Here is a 26,304-nt window from a genome sequence, read left to right as displayed (position 1 = left end):
CCCAGCTCTCTTTCTGAAAACTACAGTGATAAGGCTTGAAAAGTTTAAATTGCCAGAAGGGGAATGTCACATAAGTTACCTGATTTGTCAAAACATGTATATGGTGTAGAAAGTACTTTGTAGACCACCCTGCACATACAATATGTTAAGACCTGGTTAGGTAAAATGCAGAGCGGTAGGCAGTTTTATTTATTAGTTTGCTAACACAGCTGCTGCCAAATGCTTCTGTTTAATGCCTTGCCCACTGTAAGGCTCAGTACTGGTTTTCAGGGCAGGCTTTAGGGGGATGTGACTGGTGTGGTTGCCCTGGCCACTTACCTGGGGAGGGGGCTCTGACCGCAGGGTGGACCTGTGCCTCAGTAACTTACGATTTAAAACATCTTCTACAGAGGTCCTTGTGCATTCATTTTTTAGGCTGTAATAAAAATGTCTACATAACTCGTTGTGATTAATGTTCCTGTTAGAGAGAGATTTGAGTTTTGTAGCATAAAATAATGCAGAGGGTTAATATGCCTGCTGCAAAGAACACTTACCATGCAGAGCACTAATCTGTACTTTGTATAGATAGCTGAGTGGATTACAGCTTTTATCACAGAGATCCTCTTGTTACCGCGGTACATAAGATACATCGCTTATATAGAACAGTGACTGTTAAGAACTGTCATCAACGAGCTGCATGCAAACTCCATAAAATAGTTCGGATGTAATGTTTTTTTCCCCAGTTTTTCATTATCTATTCCTCATGTTGCTAACAAGGGTTTGTTTAGGTAGATATACATTCTTATCAGTAAAGCCAACCTTTACCATTCCTTTAAAACAAATTAAATGTATGTGAGAGAGAGACTATGGACAGATAAGGGGCCATTTTACCAACGAATCCGAGGAGGAGGTCATGGGGGGGCTCCAAAACTGATTGTCGCACCAGGCGCCATCAGCTCTAAAGCCGGCCCTGCTTGTTTTCGATACAGATCACATGTTAATAGAAATCAATAACCCATTTTTGTAAATCACGCACACATCACCCCTTAAGGGGTTCAAGGTGATGGGGCCATCAGGGAGATTAACGGGCATATTTACAAGCTCCTATCACCAAAGGAATATCACTCTTTGAGATGTTCCTCTGGAAATAGGGGCTTCGCATTATTTACTTGGTGGTGTTAATCCATATAACGTGGCTTAATTCCCCCTTGGAAATAAGGCCCCATTTCATACTAGACTTAGCACAAAAGGGGTGGGCAATGGGTGTTGTGGTGGGTGTTCTGTCACAACACCCTTGATTTTGACGCTGCCCGTATTTGCAAAGGTGGCATAAATAGGAGGCAGGGCTAAAATGAAGACCTGAGAAAACCTGGTCTTAACATGGCGAAATGAGGAGAAATTCTTTATTTTGCCACGTTTTTGCTGTACCTATGTGTGCTGTATTATGCAGCACACATAGAAACAGTAAATTGCCATGAAGGATTGTTTAGGTGCAGGAAGGTGTCCCTTCCTGCACATAAACAATCATTACCTTAACACAGGCACCCTTGCTCTATGGCGCTAGGTGCCTTCGTCGACCCTAGGCAGCTGAATTTAGCACCAGTGCAGAGAAGTGCTGTATTATTGTAAATTCAGCGCGTCCCTGCTCTTCTAAAGTTACGGAGAACTTGCATCAGTAATCCTGGAGCTAACCTGCGCTCTGCCCCTTTCTTGTAAATATGCCCCTAAGTGAGCTATTGCCCAAAGTTACATGATGCTGGCCTGGGCTACTACCATCACCAGGGATGGATCCGTGAGCCTCAGGCTCCGGAGACAGCCGCCCTGGCCGGGACATAGGACAGGATTCAACAATTCAACAGATCTTTCTTATTTGCAAATAATGTTCCCCACAATTACGTTAGAAGTAGTCTCAATTCAGGAATAAACTTCTAGTGGAATGTATTCATGGAAATTTGGCCGGAATGTGGGAAAAAAACTTTGCAGATATTGTTTGCAAACACGGACTCCTGTGGTTATACCCCATTTAATAGGGCACGATTTTATACCATCCGGTGATTACCATACCCAGGTATTATTCATTCTGAAGGCGCTATTAGCCTTTAAGTTTTTATGCACAACTTGTAATGAGGGCATATTGTATGATCTAAGATGTTTCCAGCACTGTCCACGGCCCGTCGGGCCTTTTATTCCACAGGTCATTTTTCTTTTGGGGTGGAGCCCCTGGATGCAGGTGTCGAAAGTTCAGGGCCGTCCCTGTTGCCTCTGACCACTTTCTCCAACTCCGCCGAGGTTCTTTGCAGAAGGCCCAGATAGGCTCCAAAAGAGAGAGAAAGGCAGGGAGTGGGTAGGTAGAAAGAGAACGTGGATAGAGAGAGCGAGGGTCAAGAGAGACAGGAGAGAAGGAGAGATAGATTGAATGGATAGAAATAAAGCAATTCCACGTGGAGACGAGGGGAACGCGGCTGGTTTAAAGCATTTTGCAAGGAGGACTATGTTTGGTCCCCCAATCTGCCTTCCGCCCTGGCACTATCATTCAGCTGCTGATCTAAACGGCAGCTCATTTATAGAAAAGAGCACTTGGGCTGGTAGAATTAATTCTGAAAGCCTTCACAGCAGCTTAGCGATTTTTTTTGACTGAGACCCTTCATCAAATAATGTTCGCCACCAAACAACCAGATAGCCTGTTGCTGTAGCACTTTGTAATTATCATCCAGTTCCCGTTAATCGTTCTCTTGGCAAGTAAAGTTTGCAGTTTTTTCAGTTTTTGCTGTTGGCTTTGGTGATAAACGACTTTCAGAAGTTCCGAACAAATACTTATCATCCGAGCGTGTGCACTACGGATGAAGCCTGGGCAACGCGGCGTGTTATCTGTCTTACGCACGCTGGCCCCGGACTCTCATTCCTTCATCGGAGGTGCGCACCCGTTAATTGGCATAACGACATCCATCTTGTTTCTGCAGTTGCAGGTTTGCTGTAAGACATCTGTTTATGCTGGAAGGAAGCCCACAAACTCTGCTCTACTTCTCACAATGCCTTCAAAATCACAGCCTGGCAGGTGGCAGAGGCGATAGCTATCGTGTTTAAGTCCTGATGGATGTGTGTAGAAGAGTTATCATTTTAGAGGGGAAAAAAGTACACTTTTTTTCCTTGCTGTTAATAGTACAATCCGGTGATAGCGCCACCAGTAAAAATTAATGTGCGCTGCCCTAAGCACGAAGCAAGATAACAAGGGGCATATGCACAATTTTTGGGCGTAGGGCAGCGCCACAAGCCTTCTAGCTGCGCTGCCCTAGGTCAAAAGAAAAGGGCAGGAATGTGCTGTATCTACATGATATCTACAAGGCACGGTCCTGTCCTTTCTGACCTCGCAGGTGCACAAACTGCAGCTGAGCGCTAACTCTGGCACCCTTGCACAACGGTGCATGGGTATCTGTGTTGTTGGCATGATTGTTTTTGTGCAAGGTCAAATTCTTACACAAAAATAAGCAAGGAGGCTTTTTCCTTGTTCTATGAGGTATATTTACAAGAACTGTGTACCGCTGTTTTGACACAGCAGTGTGCCCAAAAAATGACATCAGTGGTACGACAGATTTTAACATCATGTTACCGTTGGATATACAACATGGCGCTCAATGGCATTAGGAAGAGGCTGGAGTTGTTAAAACTAATAATGTGTGTGCGCCGTGTCGTTAACAAATTTCACGCTAATGCTGCAAAAGTGACTTTCAAACAATTAGCATCTAGAAAATATATGCTAGCCATCCTAGTGTCACTTTTGTGGGCTAACAAGAAAAAAATGACACTACATGCAAAAAAATGTCCCTTACCTGAAAGCAGCAGTTGAGCAGCCAGGGGTGACCACAGCAATCCCAGTAACAGTCAGAGTCCCAGGAGAATAGGAAGTGCAAGTTCACCCAGGAGGAGAATGAGATCTTGATCACGGAGGGGACGGAGCACCAACACCAGCTCTTAATCAGCTCCAAAATGTCATTGGGGAGAAAAAGACCATATGGCACGCCAAAGTGGACAAGACAAACACCGTTATCAAAGTCAAGAGGACAGTGAGTTACTGTAGTAACCACTGGCATGATTGCAAGCGCAGGGCAAAATAGAAACTGTCAACCAATTTCAAGGCAGCATTGCAGACCAGAGGTGGCAGTCCAGCATCCCAGGACAAGCTAGATCCCTTGGAGGAGCAGATGTCTTCTGTCATCTCTGAGGAGTCAGTGGTTGGAGTTGCATGACAGGACGGTGCTGGATTTGACGAACTATGACAGCAACAGGGTAAGTCGCTGTAAGGGACAATGTGGGTAACTAGGTCATGTTGTGCAGTACATTAAGCTATGTCCCAGCTCTCTGTGGCACTGTCTGCAGGCCAAAGGGTAGGATGCGGGTTCATCTATGGTTAAACTTAACATCAATGGAAGGCTCATGGGCATTTTGACAATATTTTGGAGTAAGGCAGATCAGCAAGCCTTCTTCCTGTGCTCTCCTATGTCAAACAAAAGGGTAGAAATGCACTGTTTCTACAAGGTACGGCCCATTTCTATCTTTCTCCTATCGCCGGTGCACAAACAGCAGACATCCGCCAGAGCAAGCACCATAGTGTTGGTGCTAACCAGCTGATTCTGCTCCAGTATAGAGAACGCAGGGATGTGTTGTATTGTTGTAACCACAGCACAACCCTGCAATTTCCTAATCACACAGCTTGGCGCAAATATGCCCCACTGTCTCACATGGGGCCATGCACAATAACCTAGCCTGCAGATCCATAGCTGAGAATCGATTTCTCAGAGGAGAAACAACACACCTGAGGGGTGGGGGATATGTAGGCCATGGGAAGTACCTACACATCGGGACATTTCAACAACCACGTTCATAGCTGCCTAGTTTAAACCAGATTGCATGCAGCTGTCTTGGCATGCAGGGTCAGAGCACACAGGTGTCAGCTGCCATGGTAGGGACCACCTAAACTCCTCTCTTCTACTAAATAAGACTGGGTGTGAAGGTGAATGCAAGTGATGTACGCCAGAGAACCTTGGGGTGTATTTACAGTGAAATGGTGCAGTGCATCAATGCAAAGAAATCTGCTGCACCGAGCTGCATCATTTTAAAAAAATGCAGCGATGGACTGCACTTTTTCAGGAATACATGCAACCTCTGAACTAACCCCTGCGCCGGTGCAAAAAGAACTGCTGTGCCCCAATACAGGCACCCTTGTACCATGAAACAAAGGCGCCTATGTTAGTGCTAGGTTATTCTTTTTGCACCGGTGCAGGGTGAGTAAAGGGGTGGCACAGATTCCTATAAATACAGCCCATCCCTTCTTGCACATAAAAAATACATGATGGTGTTTGCTCCCTCTATGTGTGCTGCACAATGCAGATAAAGGAGGAGAAAAAAAGTATTTTTCATCATTTGCCCACTCTGAAACCTTATTTTGAAAGGCGCTAGTGTTTGACCCTGCCTCAGATTTAAGTTTACTTGTAAATCTGGGGCAGTGCCATACAGCAATAGGTGTTGCGTGGGAACACCTACAGCAACACAGATAGCACGCCTCTTTGATGCAGAAATCTGTGTCAAAGGGGATGATATTTACAAGGTGGCATTAAGACATACAAAGTGGCTTGAACGGGCCTTGTAAACATGGAGCAGGCATTACACAAAAGGAGTGTTGTAAGAGGGGATCCTCTGGTGGCAAAATGCCCCCATGTGTCAAAATAAATGATGATGAGTGACCCTAGAGGTCTCCTGCTAGAGCAGCGCATAGGAGGTACTTGTTATGCACGTCAAATGTGCACTCTGACTGGGGAGAAATTGCTTTGCAAAGAGATGAGAAGGGACATGTGTACTGCAAGGTAACCTCACAAATACACATGCACTGCTGTTTCTGAAGGGGCCACACTAGTGTAGCAGCTGGATAGGGATAACAGACTACAGCCCATTGTGGTACTACATTCTACATGTCATTTGGGCCTGGGTAAACATCTGTATCTGGTCCAAAATGTATCACTGTGCCACATGTACAAGTCAGAGGATGTCATACATGGAACTATCAAGGGATAGGGAGGACTACTTAGTCACCAAAAGGGACATGAGTCTGGGAAGGTCAGAGGCTTGAAGTTGATGGGCCCAGTTGTCTTAGAAAACTGGCAGGCATACATACTAGGGCATTGTACCAACCACTGTGTAGTATGTACACCTCAGCTAGGCCTACTTAGTGCAAGGGTTCGCCCTTCTCTGCACAGAGTCCTCGGACCTTAGGAAGAAGTTGGCAATGAAACTGGAAATACAAAGACAAAGTTTATTAAACCTTTAAAGATTGTACTAAAGTCCACACAACACCCTTCAGTATTGTATCGAGTAGTACACAGAACTGAAGCACATGGCCCCTTTTATACACAATAAGGGGGCTCAAGAAAAGGCGGTACAAAAGACAAGAGCATATTTATGACCATATAGGGACATTTTAGAAGGCACAATCGATAGATGGGCGGAGCTAACAGTCTCCGATCACATTCCTGTCTGGAACCAATTAAGTAACGGTCACTGATCCTACTGCGCATGCCTGGACATATTAGAAGCGGAGACTGCTAAAAATAGCCTGTTGCCGGGCAGACTCCATGCGCAATGAACAAGGAGGTAGGACCAAACGCATGGCGAGCACATGGCAATGTAAAGCATACAAAATGGCCACTACAAATTCAAGATGGAGTCGGCACATTTGTTACGATAATGGTTAAACGAAACATTTTGACACATGTTTTCTGCTAATGCTTAACCTAATCGCTGTTAATTTACAACAGACGACCCTTTCAGCATTAGCTGAAGACATTCGATTTCCTAGGAAAGGCCAGATATTCATCTCTTATATCAATGGCCATCATACTAGCTTTCTCCTTTTTCAGATCATTCTGCATTTTGACTTCCGTGATGTAATTCTTCGTTGGTATACAAGCATTGACACACATAGAAAAAACCATTGGGCTACATTGAACACAGACACAACAAGAAAAAATTATCACAATAATTATACATAGGACTGTTAATACTTTCCAGCCCCAAGCAGAGATCAGAGTCCAAAGCCATCCTGTAAAAGTCCATGTACCATTTTCTGTACGAATGTCTGCAGCGATTTTATGAAGTTTATTAATCGCTTAATACACTGAAGGGGTGTGATCAGGAATAAACATGCAGCAACTACTACCAATGACACGGCATGCACCACCTCTATCTGCTAACATTACATCCAGAACCATTCGGTTCTGCAAAGCTACAATTCTAGCAATTTGTAGTTCTTCAGAAATGTTACCTAAGGCGGCAGCTGTTTGAACAGTAACAGCCTCCACCACTCTAGTCAATCGTCGTATTTTCCTGCTATTTAACGCAGCGCCTACAAAGAAGAATAATCCTAAATTGAAATCAACATACTGCTGTAGGCTGGTGTCAGTCTGATCAACATCATCGGTAGTCAATGTCCTTTTTTATCTGTTTACAGTAATATTATTGAACAGTTTAAGATTTCGGTGGTACATTGGAGGAGCTAAGAACACAGGGGGTAACAGGAAAGAGACATAACAAATTCCAGTCCAACCGGCTGGCAATCGATAATATCCTCTATTTCCGCACACAAAATACGTATTGTGCGAAGCTAAGAAAGAACTATTGTCTAACCATCTATATTTAATACAGTAATACATTCGCTGATCCCTACAGGGATATGTCCGATGCTCTGCACACAAAGTTCTGCTTGCATTTGGGTAACAGAAATGATGAAACGTTTTTCCTCAAATGAGTCTCTGGTATTGGTGAAGATGTATGGTGTAGAAACATTGTCTGGTCGATATTCTTCCCATTCCCATATAGTTCCATTCGCTTGAGGATACCCATCTTTGTCCTGATGACACTCTCTATTCAACCGGAAAAGCAGTCTGCCCACTGTAGGCTTCCTAGTTGCAAAGAGCAAAGTGTACCAGGCTCGACAAGAGCCATTATGCGAAAAAGGGAGAGGTATAAACGCTGTACCACCTTTCTTTTGGTGTGCAGGCATCATCCCACAAATCCAACAGTTTGTCGCGTTAGTAGCGATGTGGGTATGATGCAACATTTGAACAAAGGTATTATTCAAATAAGATTGTCCATGTTTCAATTCCTGTTATGGGAGCGTAAAGAACTAATGCTCCTCTGGTGCAGGCATAGTGACAACAAACAACTCACGAGCAGGAATCGTTTCCTCAACAGACCATGTTATTGCTGCCACAATCATCAAGACAACAACAAACCCTACAACACAAAAATCTTCTTCTTCTCCATTCTCAGTCTCGGTCCAAAACAAATCTTCTTGAAACTAAAGTAGTTGTCAGAGCGCTTACCCCTTAGGCAGCCGTTGATTTCTTCACCACGGGCCAAGACGGGTGTCGCTACTCGAATGCAGGGCTGATCCCCCCCCTTGCCTCATCGGCTCTCCATTTCACTGACCCAGGGAATACTTTGACAACTTTCACAATGATGCAGATTTCTCTCTTGGCCTCAAATTATATCTGGTTGCTCCAGGGACTGTCTGGTCTGGGAAGAACTCCTCAGATCCGTCAGGCGTCACAGCACGACCCTGTTCTGGAGTCAGAACCTCTCGGTGATCGGTCAATACAGCAGGCTCCACCAAAGTCGGGAGAACTCGGCGACAATGGGTCCCATGAACCCAGTTCTTGTGATTCGTGACTCAAACCGCTGTTCTTGTGTCGAGTAACACCTGCTCCGGTCCACGCCACCTTGGTTCCAAACTGCTCGACCTCTCGAAGGATTTTAGAAGGACGAAATCCCCAGGTCGGATGTTGTGACCTTCTCCGGTGGATCTGTCAGGGAGTGCTTCTCGAACGTGTTGATGAATAGAAACCAGGTTATCAGTTAATTGTGCCAAATAGTCATTCATCAGGACACAAGGTACATCATACACAGAACTTGGTTTAGGAATTCCCCAAATATTCATGGGACGGCCAAAAAGAATCTCATAAGGTGTAAGGCCCGTCCGAGAATGAGGTACTGATCTGATTGACAACAATGCCAGTGGCAACGCATCTGGCCAAGTCAGGGAAGTAGAAGCCTGTATTTTAGCTAATTTCAGTTTCAGTGTTGCATTGTATCTTTTCACTAGACCTGCTGATTGTGGGTGAAATTCCCCAATCCTTTCAGGACATACTTTATAACGTCCCCTACAAAATGAGGTCCGTTATCGCTCCACAAAAATCTACAAACTCCATAACAGGGGAAAAATTCCTTCAAAAGCACCTTCGCCGTAGTAATTGCAGTGTTGTCTTTTGTGGGGTACGCCTCGATCCATTTACTGAAGGCACACACCACCACCAAGACGTACTTTAGATTATTACAGTGTTCAAGCTGAATATAATCCATCTGCAAAACTTCAAACGGTGCAGTTGGTGTAACAAACCCTCCTGCTAGAGTTCATGTCCCTTTTCCAGGATTAAATCGTAAGCAAATCATACAGGACTGTACTACTCTCTTAGCTGTGCTAGCAATCTCTGGATGCTCCCAAACTTGCGTAAGCAATTTCACTATTGCTGAAGCTCCAACATGTGCTAGCCCATGTGCCATCTGAACAATAGGTTGCACGAAAGCTATGGGCAACTTCCATTTGTCCATCTGTTAGTTTCTCCAACAACCTTCATCATCCAACTCTCCATCTATGGACTACTGCTCCCGTTCTTTGTCAGAAGCGGTCCTCTGTATCTCTAGTACTTCTTTCCTAGCATTGTGTCACAGCTCAGCTTGTGACTTCACTACATACATGGAAGTAGTGTCAGGCTGCTTCGCAGTTTCACGTGCCACTCGATCTACAAAAGCATTTACTTGTCCCACTTTATCAGTCACTTTCTTATGCGCACTACACTTCACTATAGCTAGCTTCTTTGGGTATGTCAATGCAGTCAGGAGATTATGCACTAGTTCACTGTGCATTATCTGAATCCCATGTGATGTCAGAAAGCCTCTTTCCTTCAAGAGCAGGCCAAAATCATGTGCCACTCCAAAAGCATAGCGGCTATCTGTATAAATGTTCACAGACAATCTTTTACTAAGCTCGCACGCTCGTGTCAAAGCTATCAGTTTTGCTGCTTGAGCGGACTTCTGTGGTATGCGAGCTGTTTCCACTATCGTGTGACGCGTAGTGATTGCATATGCAGCTGAAGTTTTACCATCACGTAACTTCAGACAAGATCCATCCACCCACAATTCTCCATCCACATCTGGAAGGGGCGTATCCTGCAAGTCAATGCGACCCTTTGTCTGTTCCTCAGTCAGAAAAATACAATCATGTGTTTCTTCCGCCTCAGGCTGAGTCGCCGGAAATGGCAACAACGTAGCTGGGTTTAGTGTTGCACATCTCCGCAGTGTAATGTGAGGAGCTAAGAGCGTCAGCTCATATCCTGTTAAACGAGCACTAGTTAAATGCTGCGTCTTTGTCTGATTCAAAAGGGCATCAACAGCATGGGGTACCAACACCAAAAGCTTATGCGATAAAACTATCCATTCACTCTGGCGTATTGACACAGCTGTTGCTGCAACTGAGCGAAAACATCCAGGCAGCGCTCGAGCAACAGGGTCAAGTACCGCTGAAAAGTAAGCACACGGACGTTGCTTGTCGCCGTGTGTCTGTACTAAAACTGACATTGCACATTCATCCCTCTCATGTACATACAATGTAAAAAGCTTCGTATAATCTGGAGTACCTAACACTGGTGCTGAACAAAGGGCTTGTCGTAGCTGTCGGAAAACAATCTCACATTCATCTGTCTTGGGGAGGGGTACTGGAGTATCTTTTGTCAATAGTGCTAACAAAGGTTTAGCGATGTGTGAAAATCCTAATATCTATTGTCTACAAAAAGAAGTAAGATCCAAAAATGCTCGAACCCCTTTCTGTGTAGTAGGTACTGGTGTGTCTAGTATTGCTTGAATACGGTCTGATGTGAGTGCACGCCCCTCCTTAGACAAAAGGTGACCTAAGTAGGTTACCTTTGGTCTACAATATTGCAACTTCTTTCTGGAGACTTTATAGTGGTGCAAAGCAAGAAAAGAAAGCAAAGACAGCGTGCATGTCTCACATTGTTCGTGGGTATCAGCTGCTAACAGAATATCATCAAGGTACTGAATGAGCACAACACCCTCGGGTAGAACAAAAGAATCAAATTGTCTTTTCAAAGCCTGGCTGTAAATACTGGGACTCTCAGTATAGCCTTGAGGAACTCTACAAAAGCGATACGATCGATTATTCAAAGTGAAACCGAACAAATATCGGCTATCAGGATGAATAGGGATCGAAAAGAAAGCGTTCTTCAAGTCTATAACAGAAGACATGGTTGCAGTGGGAGGAACTAAAGTAAGAAGTGTCGTGATGTCAGAAACCACGGGATATTGTGGTACCACTATCTTATTCACCTCCCGTAAATCAATAATGAATTGATAAATCCTAGTATCAGTATCTTTCTTCAAAATTGGGAGAATCGGACTGTTACAAACGTTAAATGGCACTTCCTCAACCACCCCAACCTGAAGAAGATCTTGTACAATTCGTATGAGTGCTTCTTCACCCTCCTGTGAAATTCGATATTCGGGTAGGCGTGGCAACACAGCTCCATCCTTTACAGTAATGTGCACTGGTGGAATAACCATCTGACCCACATCTGTTTCTGAAGTGGCCCACAGTGTATCAGGCAAGGAAGCTAATGCAATATCTTCTTGAACAATGCAAACTCTGTCCTTTGTAGGGTGATTGTCATTTAAAATCACACATACTCCTTCAGGGGAACAACTTATCGTGGCTCTAAAATACTTGAGCATATCAAGACCCACAATATTATCTGGTGTGTTCGGGAAAGAAAAAACGGGCATGGGGCAGTAAACTTATCAACATGAAACGCAAGAGGTTGGGACAATGGGCTAAAGGAAGGAATTCCATTGAACATTATCGATGTAATTGTTAAGCCAGACAGGGGAGCCCTTGGAACCAATTGTTTAGACAAAGCGCTACGAGTAGCTCCTGTATCAACCAGAAACTGATCAGTAGAACCCAAAACAAGTGCAGTAACATAAGGACCCCTCTGATCTACTGGAACTTCAACTGATTCCTTACCCCATCCTACGCAATCCTATGCAAATGCAGAATCACACAACTCAGGCTGCGCATAATCAGACATCTGATATTGGTTATGCTTATCAAAAGCATTAGACCTATTTTGTATCTGCACATTAGAATCGAACCTAGCGCGATCATTCATAGCGCCTCTAAAAATTGAATTTCCCGAACGGTTCCTCATGGATCCTCGGCCACGGACATAGCGCTGTGAGCGCAACAATGGGCACTCCACTGCCCAGTGTCCAAATTTCTTACAAAATGCGCATTGATCAATAGCCAAGGAATAACGATTAGAGGAGGAGTTCGAAAATCCTCGTCTACCTCTATCACTACCTCGAAAAGGTGGACCATAGGCCTGAGATAACATGACTTTTGTTTTTAATTCTTTAGATTTCTTTTCCTCGTTACCCTTCGCTTCTAATTCCTGATGCTCATAATATTGAGCCATTGTCAGGACAGATGCCGGAGAAGAGGTAGTCCAAGAGCTTTCGCTGGCTTTCAATCGGCTAGCCACTCCTGGTAATAAATTCAAAACATACTTATCTACAAATAAATGACGGCCCGTATCATCCGCTAGCGACTGACCACTAAAATCATGAAAAGCCTCCTCAAAACGCGTGAAAAAATCTGAAACCGATTAATCTGTCTTTTGTTTGCAGGATGCTAAAATAGTCCAATCAATCTTTTTAGGAGGAATAACTGTTTTTAATTTAGCCAATATTGCACCGGGAAGATCTAAAATCAATTGACATGGCTTTTGCGCTGGTTCCCTATTCGCATCGTCTCTCTCTATCTCTTTCCATACCGCCCCATATGCTGCTCTATCATCGACTTTACGCACGGTGCGCCACAAATCGGGCGGCAATATGAGCCCGAAAAATAAATCAATATCAGCTAATGTCATAGTGCAAGAATTTAAAGTTCCCTCAACTTCTTCATAAAAGGCAGCAGGATTTTTACGCGGGTCAGGCAATGCAGCTTTAAGTGCCATAACATCTGCTCTATTTCAGGGAGTATACACCCAATTATAAATAAAATACCCTTTAGCGTCTACAGAATGTTTATCGTCACTCGTACCCGCTCCTTTAGGAGGAACGTATAAAGGCGCGGCCTCTCGCATAGGCTTTGCATACACTATTGCATTCTTATCTGTTTCGAAAATAGATGATTGTTTCCCGTCGACCAATCCCTTCCGGTCGCCTGATTTAGCTTTCTGTTTCTCCTCTCATAGCTGAAGCGCCTCATTTCGGACTTTAACGAGTTGCCTGATGATATCTGTCACCTGGGAAGCAGGAAAAGAACCTTTACGTAATTGCTTACAATCAGCTGCCACATCATCAGGTTCAAGAATATTAGACACCTTCTTCCCTTGTTCTTTTTCAAGCAGCGCTTGCTCACGTTTCTCACGCTCACGTACTTCTTTCACCCACATTTGCACATTCTCAAACATAACTTGTCTAGATTTTCGCTTAAACATACACTGTTCCACATACTCAATCTTTCGCATATCAAACGACCCATACTTTGGCCAAAATAACTCAGGATCCTTTCGCGTGTATTTCCTCCACAACGTGCTGTACATTATAGAAGAAAGACCATATTTCACATACATTTCTCGATGAGGCGTCCCGTCTGGGGGAGTCGGCTGCGATTCCTCAAGTTTTAACCACTTATCTCCACCAAAGCAGCACAACCTACGAAGTGCGCTAAAAGCCGGCATGCCAAAAATAGTGCAGAATATGCAATATTATAATCAAAGTAGCACTTAAAGTATCTATGATACGTTGTGCTGTTCAAATCAAAATCGTATCATGGAGAAAAATCTCCTCATTACCTGGCTATATGTATTGCAATACATATGTTTCTCATACACATACACATCAGGGACTAGTCCTTCCAAAATTGCCACAGCAAGCGTATCCTAAAACTGCCTTGCCACTCACAGGCTTCCAAAACCCACAGCAAGTACCGTATAATGGTTCTTACCACTCACAGGATCCAGTCTCCAACTTCAAAGTTCTAAATTCGACCAAACGGCCACTGCACGGCAGGCCAACAGAAGAGATCTCAGTCGAGGACCGGCACCACCTGGATGGTCAGATCGGAAAGAAAGGAAAAAACGCCTTGGATGCCAAGACTCGGGTCTCCTCTGGCATGAGTACGCTTCCCCAGCGAGATTCCAATCCTTCGTCACGACCATTCCTTCGGGCATCCGAGTCGCCGATGAGCCCCTCGTGTCGGGCGCCAATTTGTAGTATGTACACCTCAGCTAGGCCTACTTAGTGCAAGGGTTCGCCCTTCTCCGGACCTTAGGATGAAGTTGGCAATGAAACTGGAAATACAAAGACAAAGTTTATTAAACCTTTAAAGGTGGTACTACAGTCCACACAACACCCTTCAGTATTGTATTGAGTAGTACAAAGAACTGAAGCACATGGCCCCTTTAATACACAATAAGGGGGCTCAAGAAAAGGCAGTACAAAAGACAAGAGCAGATTTATGACCATATAATTATATTTTAGAAGGCACAATCGATAGATGGGCGGAGCTAACAGTCTCCGATCACATTCCTGTCTGGAACCAATTAAGTAACGGTCACTGATCCTACTGCGCATGTCTGGACATATTAGAAGCGTAGACTGCTAAAAATAGCCTGTTGCCGGGCAGACTCCAGGCGCAATGAACAAGGAGGTAGGACCAAACGCATGGCGAGCACATGGCAATGTATGGCATACAAAATGGCCACTACAAATTCAAGATTGAGTCGGCACATTTGTTATGATAATGGTTAAACGAAACATTTTGACACATGTCTTCTGCTAATGCTTAACCTAATCGCTGTTAATTTACAACAACCGAAGCGTCACTTTTCAGTACAGCGGTGGCGCAATGTATTGCTTCATATTTACAAAGTGGCCTTAAGCCACTTTCCGAGGCTTAATGCTGCTTTATAAATATCCTACCCTTTCAAGCAGGTATCTGCATGAAAGGGACGTGCAATGGGTGTTGCTGTCGGCATTCCATTGCAACACCAATTGCTTTTTGACGTTGCCACAGATTTGCAAGGATCTGTAAATCTGAGTCAATGACAAAAATTAATGCCACAGAGAAGCAGGGATTAGATTGGAGCAACAAGGAGAAATACTTGTATTTCTCCTTTGTTTTGCTCCTACTATGTGTGCTGCATTCTGCAGCATACATAGCAGGAGTAAATCGCCTTTAATAAATGTTTATGTGCAAAAAAGTTGTCCCTTCCTGCACGTAAACAATCATCCCTGCAGTACAGACACCCTTGCACCATGGTGCATGGGTGTCTCTGTTGGTGCTCTGCAGTTTAAGTTTCAAGTTCAAGTTTATTTTATTTGTTTTGGTACTCTACTGAGAGTGTAGTTCAATATTTGGTGTGGACTTGTGTGACCAACTTCGTTTTTGGTTCACTATCTGTTGGTGTTCTGTGGTGTTGTCCGGGAGAACAGGTCTTTTAACGTGGGCGGAGTACAGTGCATTACCTCCTTATAACGTGTATAAGAGAGTAGTGGGGAGCAGGACATTTGGACCCCCCCTTCTTTTGAGTCACTGATGTATTTGTACGCCATTGGATTGGGTCTTTATCTGTATTGTAGTACTCTACTGAGGACCACAAATTTTATATGATAAAATTCATTTACATATACTTTTAGAATTTCATATTAATACAAAGCTAAAAAAAGGTTTTAAAAATTTATAAAAGTTATAACAAACGAGGTCATTAGGAGGAAATTTGCATACTGTGATCAAGTCCTTTACGGTGGTGATACGGCAGTTAATGTATATAGGATATAGATGTTTTGTCCTAGCTGCCACTACTTTTGGGTTAGGGCATATAAATAAAAGATGTTCTACATCCTGCTCCCCTCCGTGGCAGAGGTTACATAATGAAGATCCATTTGGGTGCCATCTCGATGTTGTGGTTAGCACTGGTAAAATGCCGAGCCGTAACAGGATGATTGATCTCCTAGCTCCGTGCGAGAGATTAAAGTTTATGTATTGTTGCACTTGCTCAGGTGCGATTGTTTCCGTGAAACTTTTATACAGAGTCAATTTAGCACAGTGTGAAAAATCAAGATCATAACCGAGTCTGGGGGTGAAACATTTTAAAAAGAGTTTCAGTTGTGACGGAGTCCACGTGAGCAGGACGTTAACATTGATCTCAGCTAGTTTAAATGCAGTGGACATGTTGCTGAAGAATACTTGTTTCGAAGCGTCACAGTCAAAGGTCTCGATTTTAAGTAGTGAACGGAGAGTTCCAGCCTTTGCGTGCAGCAGATTATATGCCCACCTGATGACGTTTGCGATAGCTCTTGAGTAGGAGCTCGTGATAGAGAATTCGAGGCGAAGAGCTTGCACCGGGGTGGAGTGTGATACCTTCAGCATTTTCCTCAGTATCTTCCCTTCTTTTTGGTCCAGGAATGACCACTGTTTTATTGGAATATATTCCAAAGCAAATGATAAAACTGGAGGTATCTTTGTACTATATACTTTGAGAAGGGATAAAAAATGTCTGTTGCCTGAAGCCGCGTATAGTCTTTGAAGGGCTCTGGCATGCACCTCGGATTTCCTAATCAGGTTATTAACCTGTAAATTGTTTTTTAATGTCTTAGTGAAAATCCTGCCCAGGTATGTGTATTCCTCTGTCTCTTCTATTGTTCCGGCGCCGAGTCTCCAAAAGAATTTGGTGCTTCTTTTTCTTCCTGAGAAGGAGACTATTTTTGTCTTGGTAAGATTCGGGATTGAGAAGTTTTCCTGACTGTATTTGTTCAGAGTGTCTAGAAGTCTTTGCAGGCCAAAGGGCGTAAGATCTAACATTACAATATTGTCTGCATATAAGAGGGCGTGAACGTTATGGGCTGCGATCTTTGGAGGGAGACTTGGCGCTTGTTGCAAGTGCTGAGGCAAATCACTAAGATATAGTGAGAATAACAAAGGGGCTAGGAGACACCCCTGCTTAAGACCATTTGCTGTTGGAATTATGTTGGTCAGGCCCTTTTCACTCCCCATTTGCACTTGACACCACTTGTGCGAATGCAGTGTGATTATGATTTGTAATAATTGTTCAGGGATTCTTAACTTCCTCAGTTTTTTCCAGAGTGATGGTCTGTCTACTCGATCAAATGCGGTAGAAAAATCGATGAATGATGCGTATACCGGTTGGGATTTTCCTACAACGTATTTGTCGAGGATTGTTTGTAATATTGCAATATTATTGATAACCTGAATGGTTAGGCCTGAAGCCGGCCTGATATAAGGGGATTAGATCCTGAGAAAATGCCCAATTTTTAAGTTGGTCCAACACTTCGGCTGCGAAGATTTTCCCCGTGGCATCTAGTATTGCTATTTTGCGATAGTTGCCAGCCTGATGTCTTGACCCGTTTTTGAAAATCGGTATTATGATACTCCCCTTCCAGGATTTAGGCACTGATCCTGTTTTAAAGATGAAGTTAAAAAGGGGAGAGAGCATCTTACTCCAACCCTTGGGATCTGCCTGTAGGACCTTGATTGGTATTTGGTATGGGCCGGAGGCTCCTGTGGATCTCGCCTTTCGGATGTGCATTTCTATTGAGAACGGAGAGGCGGTTCCGATCGGAACGTTGTTTCCTTCGCTGTTATTCCCGGTGTTTACAGCCTCTTCATTACTCGTGTTTGCTCTGTACAAAGCTGTCAGGTAGATTTCCCGTTCTTGAGGTTGGACTGGGATGGGGTGCAGGGCCTTTTTTGTTCCGGTTTCCTTTGCGATTAATGACCAGTATGATCGTTGATTGCGCTGTTTTGCCGCAATTTGTAGATCGACCCAGTTTTTGTCCTGCGTTATTCTTTTTAAGCGACGCTTTTCTCGCTTGAGTTGATTTTTCAGTTTGTTAATTTCTGCTTGTCTTGTGATTGAGCGGTCCACATATTGTGCTCTAATAAGTTTGTTTAGTCTTTTTGCAGTTGCAGAATTTGAGGTTTTATTTTTGTTTTTATTCGTTACTGGTGCGACTTGTTGCAATTTGTTTTGAAAGAATTGCTTTAAGTTCTCGATAATAGATTCAAAGTTTGTTATTACATCAGCGGAGAATTCTATAGTTAGAAGATGATTTGTATCGATTAGGGTAGTTATTTTATCTAACATAGATGAATTCCAGTAGAGCCTCCTTTGGTTTGTTTTTGCCTCCACTGTGCTATGTTTATACATGATTTGACTGGGAGAGCAGGTGCTTATCTTCCATTGCGTATGTAATAGCAGGATTGCGTGGTCACTCTCTTCAGTGAAGTAGATGCGGATATGTGAAGCGGACTCAAATGACTCCATGCTGCTGATCATGTAATCTAGGATTGAGAGGGTACTATTTCCCCGTCTGGTATGCGATGCTGGGATGTCACCTTCCACGTTCCCATTCAAAATAATTCCATTTAGTATTGGAAGTGATGCTAATAGCATTTTCCCCCTTTTATCAGCCCTGCTTCTAGTCGGGAATGTCGGCACCAGTATTTCTAGAGCTTCATCTTTGTACCAGTTCGCCCAGTTAGAGATTTCGTTGTTTGATATTTTTCCATTGAGATCACCCATTATCAGGAATGGCGGATAAGATTGAGCTTCGATTATTTGTTGAATGGTTTCAAAGGTTTCCTCAAATTGGACATCGTTCTTTGGTCCGGGATGGACATATACGTTGAAGAGTAATAGACCTTTTTGGGGGTCTGAGGAGTGAATCTCCAACCTGATTTTTATACACTGGAATTGCTTAGAATTGGTGTCAACGATCTCTTGAGCCCAGAGATACTCTTCCCTTAATAGGATAGCTATCCCCCCCTTAGCGTGTCCCCGTTTAGCTTCCTGCGCAGGGGTGTCATAAACGAAGTATCCGTCTTGGTTAAAAGTTTTTATAGACCAAGTTTCCTGTAATGCCAGTATGTCCGGTCGATTTTTTGTGACTTCCGTCATTTTTTCTGTGGTTTTCCCTGCCATGTTCCAGGATGTTATCGAAAGGCCGTTGCTAAACGGGTTGAGTCGGGTACTTTGCATTTTTCCTACCGCTAAGTGACTCTGAAATCCATGACCATGAATGGAACGTTTTTGCTGCTTCCTTTGCTTCTGCGTCATGGCTCAAAACTTCTCTTTCTCCGTTCTTTACTGAGATCCTTAGATTTTGGTCTGAATTTGGGTTTGTTTCTGAGTCTTCAATGCTGTAGGTAGTTTTGTTTTGAATTTGGGGGTTTTCCCATAAGGGTCCTTTGGACAATTTTTTCGGGTGGTTGACTGTGGTTTCCTGTGTAGGGACCAGATCATAGCCACATTTTTGTAAGGTCTCCTGTTCTCTTAGGATGATCCCTGGTAACACCGGTGGCCGAAATGCTACCACCGCTGTTTTGGTATTTTCTTTGTCTGGGAATATTACTAAATCGATCTCTTTTCTTGTTAAGGTTTGTAACGAAGTTATGCATTGAAGAAGGTTGACTATTCTGCCTCGATTTAGTGGGATGCTGTCTGTGGGAAAAAGCTCTGGTATTTGTTAAAGTTTTGACGATGTTTCTTCCCCTAGAAGGGCTTTTTTGTCGTGATCATCTGGCCCTTTGAAGCGCTCCCTTGACCCTGTAGTTGTTGGATTGAGGTGAAATTCTTCAGCTCTTGGATTTAAAGTGGTATATTGTCGAGGAATTTTATTGTCTGTGTTTTCTGCCGCGTTTCGGTGTGTTCCCTTTGTGGGAGTCGGTGATTTCGTGCTTTCTTCGTGCTCGTACTGGGATGCGGGGAGGTTATTGCTTTCTGGAATTTGAGTCTACGCGCTTTCTTCTTTTTGATTCTACGTCGCGGCTTTCCTCTTTTTTTCCCAGCTCCTTCTTGGTTCTTCTTGATTTCTTGTGTGTCTCCCGCTTGTTCGCCGTCGAGGATGATGTTTGCCTTCTTTCCTTGGTCGGTCACCAAATTGGACGTTGTTGATTTATTTTTGGTGATTGTGAAGATAGGATATAGGTTGTGGGCGTCAATTGTATCTTCTCTGAAGAGTTTTTTTTAGAGAATATATAGTTGGTTCCTGGTGGTTATTCCGGGTTCACTTATTCGGTCTTCCTTTTGTTTGACTACCTTTCGTCTGAGTACCGGTGTCGCTTTTTCCCTGGACTTGCAGCATGTTGGTGATATTATTATTACCTGTTGCCTCTTGAGAGTTTACTGGCTTTTCTTGTGTTTTTGTTGACTCGGTGTGGTCTTTTTTTCTTTTTTCTTCTACTAGGAATTTTAGTATTCCTATTTGAACGTCAAGAGTTTGGTCTGAATTCTCCAGAATATGGCCTAAGAATGAGAGGACTGATTCTAAAATTTCTTGCCTGGTAAGGAGTGATTTGGACACAGGGGTGTTGTGATTAGTTAAGCTGGAAGATTTAAACATGTAAAGGTCTGGTGAGTATTCGAGATCAACTACTCGATCCGGGGATTTTTGTAGTGTACTAGTAAGTATCTCCTCTGGCCTTATTTGCGGTTCGAGCTTCTTATCGTCCTCCTTGACAATTGTTTCTGGACATAAGTTGTTACAATCAGTACTGCGTTGGATGTTTAATAGACTCGGAGTAATTAGACCGGATAAGTCTGATTCCAGAGGGGATTCCTCTATTACAGATGGCTAGAATTTTGTTCTGGGTCAAATTCAGGGTTTGTTAGGTTTTGTTCACTTGATTGGTCGTGTAAAACTCCCGATATGTCTTTTCCACCCTCCTTGAAATCGGGTTTAGTTCTTTTATTTTGCGGTTGACTTTCTGTTTGGTCTTTGGTGGTTAGTGTGGAAAAATAATTAGTTATTGCAGGAGTCCTTGTTATCCATCCACTTTTCACCGCTTTATTGGAGGACTGGACTTCCTGATTGCCTCTTCAGTTCCCATTCGTTTCATAAAAATGGTTCGCGACCTCAGTTTCTTGAAAGCCATATCCTTATCCTGGGGCGGTAGATTGTTCCGCCTTTCCGGGGGAGGGGGTAGCTATTTTGGGCTTCCCCTCGTGTTACGAGGCAAAGTGCGGGCTGTGAGGAGGCATCAAAATCCCTCTAGGCGCAAGACGAATTGTTGGGTGAACTCTCTTTCGAAGGCGCAGGGCGCTTTGGGGGGGCACTGGGGTGGGGAATTGTAGCGCTGACCGCTCAAATCACCACCACCACCACCCCCTTCCCCGAAACCCAGGCACCCCTCTCACCGTCCCACTGCCGGAGGCCTCCACTCGCGCTGACCGCCTCCTTCCTCTGAGTCCACCGGTTCCCGGGGCTCCTCACCGACGCCTCTAGCCACTCCGGTGCTGGGGCTCCGTTGGCGTCTCTGGTCCTCTGCTCACACTCTGGTCCGCCTCAGTCTGTTCCCTAATCTCCTCTGCTCCGCTGGACGACGGCAGGCCTTTAGCTGGTCAGGACGTATTCGCCGCTGCGGCCGCCGCCGTTCTGCGTTTCACTCTGTTGAGACCCGAGTGCTCGGTCTCGCCTTGGGGGTTATCAGCAAATTGGTGGTTATTTTCTTCGCTTGGGCTACCGGCTGCGCTTCAGATCGCGCGCGGAGTTGCCTACAAGCTTCCTGGTCCACTCTGCTCCGCTTCGCTCCTGCTCCTGCTCCGCTCCTCCCTGCTTCGTGTGCTTCGTGTGTTGAGACCTGGCTTCTTGGTCTCAATATTGGTAACCGCTGCAGGGGCGGGTTGGTACTGCTGCTTGGGCTGCTTGAGCTGCCTGCAGGTCGCGTTGCAGGGGCCCGGTGAGCCGGCGGGCAGGCGGGGGTCCTTTAGTTCGTGAAGTTGGAAATAACCTCCCGCTCCGCTCCTGCTCCGCTTTGCTCCGCTCTGGTAGGCGATCCGTCTCTCTGGTTCTGCTCTCTGGCGCCACCAACTGCTAAAACTCTGGGGTGCTGCTCTCCTCCATTTTACTGCCACTGATGCCGGGACCGGGTCCAATGTGGCGAACAAGCACAATCGCCCACAAGAACAAACCCGAAACACGCAACACCTACCTCTGTTATGTTATGTTATGTTAAATTAAATTTATTAAGCGCACGTACGCCCAGAGGCTTCATGGCGCTGTAGGGAGGTTTGCAAAGACATAATATACAGCAAAGAGAGACGGAGTTAACTATGGGTAAGCTTGCCTAAAGAGCCAAGTTTTAAAAGCCTGTCTGAAAGCTAGCAGGTCTTCATGAAGTCTTAGCGTCAATGGCAGAGAGTTCCACAGGGAGGAGGCCAGGAAGTGAAAAGATCCGCCTCCATGGCGCTGTTTCCTGATACGAGGCACCACTAGCAAGTTCTTTTGACCTGAGCGGAGAGCACGAGAGGGGGTGTAACTAACAAGCAGGCTGCTAATAAATCGAGGGCCCTTGCATTGCAGAGCCCTAAAGATAATGCATCCCGCTTTAAATGTTGCTCTCTGCGCTACTGGCAACCAATGGAGACTTGCCAATCCCGGCCTGATGGACTGCCATTTGGGGATCTTGCAAATCAGCCTGGCCGGTTGGTTCTGAACCAGTTGAAGTCTCTTGAGCTGCCCAGCTGGAAGACCCAAATACAGGCTATTGGAGTAGTCCAGACGGGACAGCACAAGAGCGATGATGACTTGGATCAGTGCAGGGTGGGTTAATAGGTGGGCAATCTTCTTGATCTTACGCAGTTGGAAAAAACTTGAAGATACCACAGTCCCTATCTGACTTTTAAGTGAAAGATCTTCATTAAAAGTGACTCCTAGGCTTTTTACTGTTTGGGACTTAGCTGGACGATTTCCCATTTCTGGAGGCCAAAAATGTGGCCCCCAGTACAGTTCACTCTTCCCAGGCAAAATCAATTCAGTTTTGCCTGGGTTGAGTTTCAGGTGATTTAGGCTCATCCATCTCTGAATGTGGACCATGGCCTCCCGAAAATCGGTGGCCGCACCAGGGGAGTCCAAACGGAAGATCAGTTGCAGATCATCTGCATAGTTAAAAATTAAGGCTCTAAACTTTTTTAATGAAAACAACAGGGGTCGTAAATACAAATTAAATAAAAGTGGGGACAAGGACGACCCCTGAGGGACTCCACATTCATTTTTAATTTTAGGGGCTGTAAAGGTTCCTAATCTCACTGCCTGGGTACGTTCCGAGATAAATGACTTCAGCCAACTCAGTGCCGAGCCTCTAAGGCCCGCCTGTTCGACACGGTCGACCAAGATGGTGTGGTCGACCGTGTCGAACGTGGCCGACAAGTCTAGAAGTACTAGTGCTTGGTGAATGTCCTTGTCCGCGTTGCATCTTAGTACATTCTGAACCGCCAATGTCACCGTCTCGGTAGAATGCCCCGGTCGAAACCCAGCTTGATTGGGCTCTAGATATCCAGTGGTTTCAATGAAACTAGAGAGACAGCTAGCAACATGTGCCTCCAGGATCTTTGAAAGGAATGGCAACAAGGATATCGGGCGATAGTTTGCAGCTTTTTTTAGCGCCAGTGCAATGGAAAACACAGGGATGCTCCGTATACTTGTGAATATTGTGCATCCCTCTGCTTTTTAAATGACGCAGTGGGGTGCTGTTAAATTGCCTGCTGCGGCACGTTGCACCATTTCTATGTGAATACGCCCCTTGGTAGGCACATGTCACCATTCCCAGGACTACTGTTTAGTGCTGCCTGGCACATATCACTCTATAACAACCTGCCATGTCAGTCCATTTGATATACTAATGAGATAGCGCAGCAGCGTGTGCACTCAGTAGTCTATTTTAACTAAGGTCAACAAGTAAACTCACTATGTGTAAAGTTTGTACAAGCGTGCAGGAGGTAAAAAGGTTCTGCTGGACCTTTGGGCTTAAAGCTAAAGGGGCATCCGGGAAATTACCCAGGGACCTCGTGCACTGCGACTGTCACTCAGATGAGTGTAAGCATTTTGTGTTCAAACAATGAAATGAAAATGGTAGACAAATCAACGACTTTAAACAACCGTAAACATTCAATACATCATTCAATGTTACTTAGATGAAAATTGACATCATAGGATTGTTGCTCAATAAATTATTCTTTTTATTATTGAGTGTGCTTCTTCTGAAATTGTTGGAAATTCACAAATTCAGTTGTAGAGGGAACATATTCAATCAAACATCCCAATGCATTTCGGGCTGACCGAGCTGGCCTTCGTCAGGGGAATCTGTGAGGTAATAATAATGCGCTTTACTACACATGTCAGGCAGTATTTTTATGGCTAAGCAGTCAAAGGGTACAGGTATTGTTACTTTTACATTATCCATAAATGAAAAATCATTGCTTATAAGATTGACCAGACTCGGTGAAACAAAGCAAAAAGAATGAGGCAGAAACGGTGGAAAAACGCTAGAAGCCCATTATCAAGCACTCATGTAGTGTAATCGGCAGGCGGAAAAGATGAAGTGGCTAAAAGTGAACCACGCAGTCAGATTATCAGTTGCAGATGCATACACAAGCTAAAGAGGAATGGAAACGAAAACTAATTGGGTCATAGACTTACTGATTTTAACACTACGGGACGCGCTTTGGCCCATGGGGGTAGTACTCCAAACTCTCCGTCAGTGACGATAAAATTAGGAAAAGCTGCAATGTGGCGTGAAATAGATGGGTTACAACTTGTGCGTGCCTGACATGCCCGCTAGTCTAGTGCTACAAAGGAGGAAGACTCACCCGATGTTATATCTCGAGTCCGTGTGCCACGCAGCGTAGGAGAGGTCGTCCCTGTGGGGTAAACGGGTAGGGTTTGTAAGAATCGGGATCATGGGCTCACACTGAAGTATATTAAACTGTGTGACAAACCGCCGCTTACCTTAATCGAAAGCTAATCTGTGTGGAGTTTCCGACAGGATGCTTCACGCGTTGCAAAAGCTTGCGGAGCTTCCTGTGTTATGTAAAGAGGAATAGAAAGCGGACTGCCTCGCCGGTCGCCATGTTCGGTGATGGAATGGAAAGTGAAGAAAGTAAAATAGCTCAGAAGAGTTCACCGAGAGTGGTATGGTACAATGTAAAAGTGTTGTTCACTATAAATGAATAAAACAAATAAAACAAAACACTTCAGTTTATGTCCAGTCTGTGCTAGTATGAATCTGGAAAAGACATGAAAATACAATACGACATCATGTGAGGCGGCAATCTAAATAAGAAGCTGCCACAGCTGTGTGCACAATCTTCACGTTGGTAGTGAACTAGTGAACATTGTGATCATTTCAGAACATTTTTTCTACGAATGATAAAGTTACAAGTAGCATGCTAGTTCGAATTTGTCATTTAACCCAGTTGGGGTTAGGGTTTGCATAAACCATATCCAGAAGGATTCTCGCTGTGAAAGTGTCAATGCCCTGTCGCGTTCAGCGTTGGGTTCAATGACCTCCAGAAGCCAAATTTTAGTTGGGCTATGTTATGTCTGCACTTGAGCCAATGTTGTGCTATTGGGGAATTTTCATTCTGTGTACGAATCCGGCTCTTGTGTTCAGTGATGCGAATGCGCAAACTGCGTTCTGTCTTCCCTACATTATAGAGGTCGCACGGACATTTGATGTAGCACACCACAAAGTTGCTATTGCAGGTCGCTGTGTACTTGAGTGCAATAGGTTTGCCTGACCTGGGATGATTGATAGTTTTTCCTGTAATGGCGTTGTTGCAATTGGAGCAATTTAAACATTTTTGCAAACCTTTATGTTGTTGATTAGATTTGGGAAGGTTGGTTTTGAGCAGTTCTTTCAAGTTGCGCGCTCGTTTGTAAGCGAACAGAGGTGGGGAGCTGAATTGGCCCCCAAAGTCTGGTTCAGACTGTAGTATCGACCAGCGATTTAGGATTATGGGTTTGACTGCTTTAGATTATGTGGAGAAAGTGGATACAAACACTTCTCTGTTGGTCTTTCTGGGTGTGGTGTTTTTCTTTAGGAGAGATTCTCGAGCAACGTTAGAAGCTCGGGTTGCTGCTTGTTCAAGAATAGTGTCAGGGTAGCCTCTTTGCTTGTATCTATCCTTGAAGACCTCAATGGTCTGCATGCCAATGGTTTGGTTTGAATTAATGTGTTTAATACGCAAAAACTGGGAGTAGGGAAGGTGCCTTTTCAATGACCACGGGTGGAAGCTCTGGTACGCAAGTGCTTTGTTCCTGTCAGTAGGTTTCGAGAAGATCGAAGTCTCGATCCTCCCTTGGGTTATGGTGATGAGGACATCCAGGAACTGTATTTGG

Source organism: Lissotriton vulgaris, chromosome 4_1, assembly GCF_964263255.1.
Source record: "Lissotriton vulgaris chromosome 4_1, aLisVul1.2, whole genome shotgun sequence".
Classification (NCBI taxonomy): domain Eukaryota; kingdom Metazoa; phylum Chordata; class Amphibia; order Caudata; family Salamandridae; genus Lissotriton; species Lissotriton vulgaris.
Note: the sequence above shows the minus strand (reverse complement) of the source record.